Raw genomic sequence first — 7,791 nt, forward strand, 5'->3', positions numbered from 1 at the left:
GCGTTGACATCAGTGAGTTAAACACGGTCGTGTATCAGCAGTGAAATGCACAGCTCGTACCGACGGCTCTAGCTCATGGTACCTTTCTTTCCGATTTGAGGTTGAATGCTACGTGGTTGAGGGTTTTTCATCACCTAACTTATCATCACGAATACTTCCTCTGTGTGGACTTGTAGTTAACTTTGCACCATCACCATTCCAATCTAAATCAGTCTCTTTTAGAGAAAATTCGAGAATTTTAAAAATGACTAATAGGAGTTCCCGGTGTGGTGCAGCGGAAACAAATCCAACGAGGAACCATGAGGTTGTGGGTTCGATCCCTGGCCTCGCTCCGTGGGTTAAGGATCTGGCGTTGTCGTGAGCTGTGGTGTAGGTCACAGATGTGGCTCGGATCTGGTGTTGCTGTGGCTGTGGGGTAGGCTGGCAGCTGCAGTACCCCTAGCCTGGGAACCTCCATACGCTGTTGCTGTGGCCTGAAAAATAAATCAATAAATAAAAATAAGCAATAAATGAGAGAAAAGCCACAATTAAATAGTATCATAGGCATGGCATAGACGGGTTTCGAAATTGTTAAGGAACTTGGCCAGTTGTGATTTTCAATCCCCTTTTACATTTTCCTGCATAGATGCTCAACGGGTAGTGTCAGTTCCTTAACTATGGGTAACATTCGGTGGTCATGAAAGGCTGGAATGGTTCTACATTGTTCTAGTAGGAACGGCAGTTCCCTAGGAGAATTGAGGATTGGAGAAAGGACTGGCTTCCAGTTAAGGATTGGCCTCCTTGACATGTCGCTGTGAGCCGTCTGGATTGAGTATTCCCTGTCAAGGACGGCCCTGAAAATGTGAAGGAGGCCTGTGTATTAAGTAGATTTGGCAGCACGAAAATACTGATGTACTGATGTTCGTGACCTCTTCCTCTTCACTTGCCCCCCTTGGCCCTGGGCGTGAGTTGCGCCGTCCTTGGAAGGGCTGAGGCCGGTCATGAAGATGACAGCGATTTCTTCGCAGCCCTGAGGGGCCGTGGACTCAGGCACACTCTGCACCTCGCAGCTCCCTCTTGTGGCCAAAAGTCAATCTTCTTACAGAATGTCTCCACGGCTTCCCATAGATGCCTCTTTTGAAGCTACGTTAAAAATAAAAATGATGGCGGGTGATGTGAGAAAAATAAAAAAGATTTATCTACTGTGCTGTACAGTAGACTGTGACCGACCATGGGAAATTAACTATAATGGAAAAAATAAAAGTCTTAAAAAAATAAAGGACTATTCTCACTGCTTACGCCTACAGCCAACTCATTAGAAGTAGGAGCCTAACTACCATGAATTCACAGGCTTTATGTGGTCAACAGTTGTAGAAATCAACACATCCTTGGCAACACTGACTGGCTGGAATGTTGCGGTTGCTCATCTGCACCTGGAGGCCATACAAGAATTCGAGGCTTATTCTCTTTTTGTTTCCTCAATGCATGGTAATTACAAGCAGAAATTTCAGAAATCCCTGTATATGGATGTTGACAAACTCATAATCTTGCATGCAATAATAGAATGAATAAAATCTCAATAATTTCTGTGAATTAGGATATCAGGGTACGTGGAACAAACTACAGCTACCAGAAGTAGATAATGTTATTTGAAAAGCAAATTAGAAAAGTATTAGAAAAGATGTTTCATAGTGATTTGCAATGGCAGTGAAAGAGGAGATTCCCAAGCAGCCACCTTAAAAGTCTCTCGTGTGCTCATTTGCAAATAGGTTTCTATGAATATCCTAGCAGGTGCTACATATCATCATTGATGTTTTGTCCGATTAAAAAATGTTTATGCGCTCATACTCTCCACCGTAGAACAACCACAATGTTGGGCAAAGGAAGCCAAACACCAAAGAAAATATGCTGTTTGATCACTTTCATGCAACGTTTTAAAACACCCAAAATGATGCTGGAAGTCGGGAGAGCGTATACTGCTGGGAAGGAAGGAAGGCGGCGTTGGTTGAGAGGAACAAAGATAATACTCTGTCTCCTGGCCTGGGTGGTGATGACTCAGTGAGTTTGCCTTGTCATAGTTTACTGAGCTGAACGCTTATGATTTGTTCATTTTTCTGAATGTCATCCTTAACTATTTTTTAATTTAAAAATAGAAATGTGGAAAAATGTGGGGAGAGCTTCCTTTACTTTTGTTTATCATAGTTCTACAGCAGAAAGTTTGAGTGCATGAACATTTTTTAATCGGACAAAACATCAATGATGATATGTAGCACCTGCTAGGATATTCATAGAAACCTATTTGCAAGTGAGCACACGAGAGACTTTTAAGGTGGCTGCTTGGGAATCTCCTCTTTCACTACCATTGCAAATCACTACCAAACATCTTTTCTAACGCTTCTGGTAACCGTAAGTTTGTTTTCTATGTCCGTGAGTCTGTTATTATTCCATAAATAAGTTAATTCGTACTATGTTTTAGATTCCATATATACATAATAGCATTTAATATTTGTCTTTCTCTTTCTGACTGACTTCATTTAGTAAGATAATCTCTAAGTCCATCCAAATTGCTGCAAGAGGCATTAGTTCATTCTTTTTTGTTCCTAAAGACATAGTTGATTGTTTAAATACATTACAAAACATTACAACTGAAGGGGAAAAAACCAAAACAAAACAAAAAACCAGGTCGTTACTTCACATGGCATCTGGCAGCTGTTGCTGGTAAGTTGCAAGCTCTACAGCTACATGAACTGATAGGTCGGTTGTAACTTGTTCCCTCTTGTCAAAAGTTTAACTCTGATAGTAGGTTGGCCTCACATTCTATTTGGACATCCATTAACTAGGATATGCCTGGTCAAAAAGACCTTGGTGGCAAGCCAGTTGTCCTATCGCCTCTGCTCTAAGCTCTGGCCACCTGGTCACGTTGGAGACCCCAGGGCATCTTCTTCCTTTAGCGGTACAGCTGCCTCACCCCATCCTCCCCTCAGCTAGAGGCTGTTCGAGTGACATCCTCTTAGGGCAGGAAACTCGGCAGAGGGATGGCTGCGGAGCTTCTGGCCAGACATAGCCACCTGTGACCTTGGGGCTGTGGGCTTGGCTGAAACATCACGTTATTGCTTTGCCTCAGGCTGGACACTGCCAGGTGTCTACTCCTTGACCTTTGTTTAAACGAGGGGCTTCAAGACTAGACAGCATGGCTCTTTTCAGTTTATTGCGTGAAGGAGTTACACTAGTTAGGGTTCAAAGCGGACCCCAAATGGTTACATTATACAAGCTGTGAGGTTTTGAAACTTGTGACAAGGGACAGAAGGGAAATTCTACTCATTGCAAGGAATCCTCACTTAAGCTTCAGTCAGCCAAAAGCACTTAGAACCCATGAAGCTTCAGCTGGTCGACCTTAGCCAGTCCAGGCTCTACAAGGAACTGGCATATGTTCTTGTGCCCACCGGTCACCCTGTAGCTGAATTTCTTTCCATACTCTGGATGCTCAATGACAGTACCATTGCAGGCAAATTTTTTTTCTTTTTTTCTTTTTCTTTTTTTGTCTTTTTGTCTTTTCTTGAGCTGCTCCTGCGGCATACGGAGCTTCCCAGGCTAGGGGTCTAATCGGAGCTGTAACCACTGGCCTACGTCAGGGCCACAGCAACGTGGGATCTGAGCCGCATCTGTGACCCACACCACAGCTCAAGGCAACGCCAGATCCTTAACCCACTGAGCAAGGCCATGGATCGAACCTGCAACCTCGCGGTTCCTAGTCGGATTCGTTAACCACTGCGCCACGACGGGAACTCCGCAAATTCTTCTTAAATGCTGTCACTAGTTTCTTTTTATCGTAAGCATCCGCGATCCCTTGGGTGGTGGCAAGGGGTCCTCCTGCGGTTCCTCCGTTGATTTCCTACATCGACATAATTCTCAGCGCCAGCAGGAAGTGGATCAGCATCCTTCCTTGCATGAGCAAAGGTGTCGAAAGAGTGGAGGTTCTGGAGAGTGGACATACGATAGGATAGCTTTTCTGCAGTGGAAATGGCCTGAGGAGGGTGGGAGAAGGCTGGCCGGGGGTCGGAGCCTCAGGAAGTGAGAGGGCTCAAGGGGGAGGATGCCGAGTCCTTGGCGGCGGCTCAGTGACTGGGCTATTTCATTCTTTTTTATGGCTTAGTAATAATCCATTGTTTATATACATGTGCCCCATCTTTCTTTCTATTCCTCTGTTGATGAATATTTAGGTTGCTTCCATGTCTTGGCCACTGTAAACAGTGTCCCAGTGAACAATGAGGTGCATGAACCATTTCAAATTAGAGCTTTCATCTTTTCCTGTTTCGAAATTCCTAATTTTATCTTGAAACTTGTCTTTTGTGATTGAAGTCTGATGGGATAAGGAGCATGTCCGAAGGCAAAGGCGAAAGGCACGCTGGGCGTGTTCAGATGATGGCTTCATTTGCTGTGACCCAGTGCCCACAAGCACGGGATCCCAGTGGAGCCACGATTCAGGGAAATTCAACAAGATTCAAAACAAATGTAATATAAGTGAGTAACATATAGGAACTGGACGGAGTAAGCAGGGCAAACCTTGAGAGGTCTGCTTTCATGCAAGTCAGAATTGCATCAAATGCAGGGAGAAGGCAATGCATTTGAAGAACTATAACTTCAGCCGACCCCTTAACTCTGAAAACGGTGGCGGAGAAGGAAAGATGGGACAAGCCCTAGTTTCGTTCCCTTTCAGTCCTTCCACGGTGAGGGCTCACGTAACCCCCAGCAGGGAATGTTGCTGGAGTGCGAGCATATCAACAGGTGAAATAAAAACAGCAGAGCCAATTTTGTGAAGTGTTTCCACTGTTTTGAAGAGGAGAGTACATTTGCATGTTATGGGCGGTAAAACACAAATTGTGGGATGTCAGTGATGCTGCATTTAAATCAAAGGCTCTTACGTGCGCCCTTAAAACTGACATGTCACAATAATGCTGAGGGTAGTTGTAAAATTCAGGCTAATGATTTACGATTTTAATTTTGCTTTACTTAGAAGGGCATTAAAGAGCAAATAAACAATATCATCACAAGTTGCCAGAGAGACCGTAGAAGAAAGGAAGCATTTTTCTGCATCCGTAGCTTTGGCAGCACTTTCCCTCTGCTCTTTGAACCGCAGGTCCTGTATTTTTATTTTGCATTAGACCCACAAATTTTGCAGCCAGACCTGCTACGTAGACCTGTAGGCTAAGCATGACCATTTTAGGAAATAGTTTTTCAAAGTGGTTGTACTAACTGACTCCGAAGACAACAAAATTCCCGCTCTGTGATAAGTTTGTCAGCACTTGATATTGTTGGTCTTTTAAATTTTGATATGCTGGTGGGTGTGCTGTCTTTCCCTGATGACCCATGAGATTGACAGCCCTGTCATATGTCTACTGGCCATCTGGTCATTTTCTCTTGTGAATAACCTTTTTAAGAGAAACTTTTTAAAAATTGATTTAGTTGTCCTTTTTGTATCACTTCGTGGGATGCTTCATATATTCTGGACATTCACTCTTAGATTTTGAAATTAAGCTGTTAAGAACAGATACTGCACTTGAGCTTAGCCAAAAGGCCGAGAAGCGATAGATTTTGCAATTAGGTTTGCACATTTCTTCTCCCACTTTTTATTACCTTGAGTCTTTTTATAAACTTTGATTCATAATTTCTATTTAGTTTGATTTATGTATATTTTCCTTTATGATTTTTTTCAGTCCTGTTTTAGATTTTTCTCTACCCACAAATCCAGATATTCTTCCATGATAACTTTTAGAAGATTTATCATTCACATTTAAGTCTGTAATCCACCCGGAGTTGAGTTTCAATCGTGTGAGGCAGAGGTAATGTTTTATTTTGTTCACTCATAATATTAATGGAAATAGTTATTTAATATTTAATCCAGCAACAGCCTTTCCCAGATGCTCTCAGTACTACCTTTTAAACAAAACACATTCACCCATGTCAGGACAGCACCGCCCTGCAGAGGGCGCTGGATGATTCTGCCCAGCAGAGAGGAGCTGCGACGGGCTGCCCAGGCCATTCCGGAGTGAGGACTCCGAGACTCAGAGCATCCAACTGGCCTCCTCAGATCCTGGGCTGATGGCAGCGGGGGGTGTAGAACCCAGTTCAGAGTTCAACTCCAGTCGTCCTTTTTTTTCTCTTTCCAGTATTACAGTGACCTCATTACGGCACTGCTTGTACCTCTCTTGCCTTGTGAAAATGATTTTTATTGAGAACTGATTAGGATGTGTGGGCAGCATTGCATGAGCAGATGAATCAACCTGAATTGTTCTGCTTCATAAACAAGTATCGGACTTTAAGCATCGCACGTTTTCCTGTTGTACCTTGAGCGATTCCCTGTAGCAGGACCCTCAGGACTGCTTGGTGTCTGTGCTGGTGGAATAAACCTGTGCTCCCTTGGAAACAAACTGCACACTTTCAATGTCTACTTGTTTGATTTCAAATTCCCTGTTGCTATTACTCCAGACATTTAAGGGGGTCCATTGAAAGATGTAGTAGAAAAAGCCCAGCATTGAGGCATCTCTAAACTGCTGGTTCCACAGCTGGTATTAACTAGTTGTTAAACCTTGTTGGCAACACATCTGCTATCTCTCTGATGGCTAAAGTGACTCGGGAATATTTCTAACTGTATTAGTTTCCTACCACTGCTGTAACAGGTTACCACAAACTTAGTGGCTTTAAACAACACAGATTAATTTTTCTACAGGTCAGAAGGTGGAGATGGGTCTCGAGCTAAGGTCACGATGTTTTTTCCCAGATGAACACCAAAACATGTTATGATCTCAGCTCTGCACCCAAAGTCCAAATTTTAAAAAGAAAAAGAGAGAGCGAGAGAGAGCGAGAGAGAGAAAGCGCTTGCCTGAGGCCCCACACTGAATTTGTTTCATTTTCATTTAGTTAGATTTCAGTACTTTTATCTCTTCCTCTGGTTCTCATTCCCATTTCCTCCACCACCTTCTCAACTAAACCTCTCTAATGTGCTTGCTATGCATCTTTAAATGCATATATATTCTTTTAAAACATACACAATTGTGTAATACATGTATATGTTTTAAAGTAAACGTTATGTGCTGTACTATAGAGTGTGTCTATGTCTTACTTTTTTTTTTCACTCGTGGTTGCATTGTTCAAGATTTGTCTGTCCCCACTCACGTTATTTAGCTGCAGTGGCGTTACCCTCTATGACAGATGAATATCTGTTTCTATGCATCTCTATAGATTTGTGAGAAGGCTTCTCTAGGATACTCCTGGGCATCTACCCAGAGAAAACCATGACTCAAAAAGACACATGTAGCCCAATGTTCATTGCAGCACTATATGAAATAGCCAAGACATGGAAGCTACCTAAATGCCCATCGACAGAGGAGTGGATAAAGAAGATGTGGCACATACACACAATGGAATATTACCCAGTCATAAAAAGGGATGAAATAATGGCATTTGCAGCAATATGGATGGACCTGAACTGATCATGCTAAATGGAACACAAGCATCAGCCAGTGAGACACAAACATCACATGCTATCACTTATATGTGGAAGCTAAAAAAAAGGATACAATGAACTTATTTACAGAACAGAAACTGACTCTCAGGCCTTGAAAAACTTATGGTTACTAAAGGGGACAGGTTGGCGGGAGGGAGGGATGGGCTGGGGGTTTGGGATGGAACCCTTGTAAAACTAGGTTGTGATGATGGTTGTACAGCTATAAATATAATAACGTTTATTGAGGTTAAAAATAAATAAGAGTTCCCGTCATGGCTCAGCGGTTAGCAAACCTGACTAGCATCCAT

The 7,791-nt window shown here is 42.9% G+C and overlaps 2 pseudogenes; both read right to left on the reverse strand.

The window, feature by feature from the left end:
- Nucleotides 1-2,861: 2,861 nt before the first annotated feature.
- Nucleotides 2,862-4,506, reverse strand: LOC125128960 (eukaryotic translation initiation factor 1-like; annotated as a pseudogene).
- An 840-nt stretch (nucleotides 4,507-5,346) lies between these two features.
- LOC125130183 (uncharacterized) lies at nucleotides 5,347-5,566 on the reverse strand (annotated as a pseudogene).
- Nucleotides 5,567-7,791: the final 2,225 nt, after the last annotated feature.

This window comes from Phacochoerus africanus, chromosome 6, assembly GCF_016906955.1.
Source record: "Phacochoerus africanus isolate WHEZ1 chromosome 6, ROS_Pafr_v1, whole genome shotgun sequence".
NCBI classification, from domain to species: Eukaryota; Metazoa; Chordata; class Mammalia; order Artiodactyla; family Suidae; genus Phacochoerus; species Phacochoerus africanus.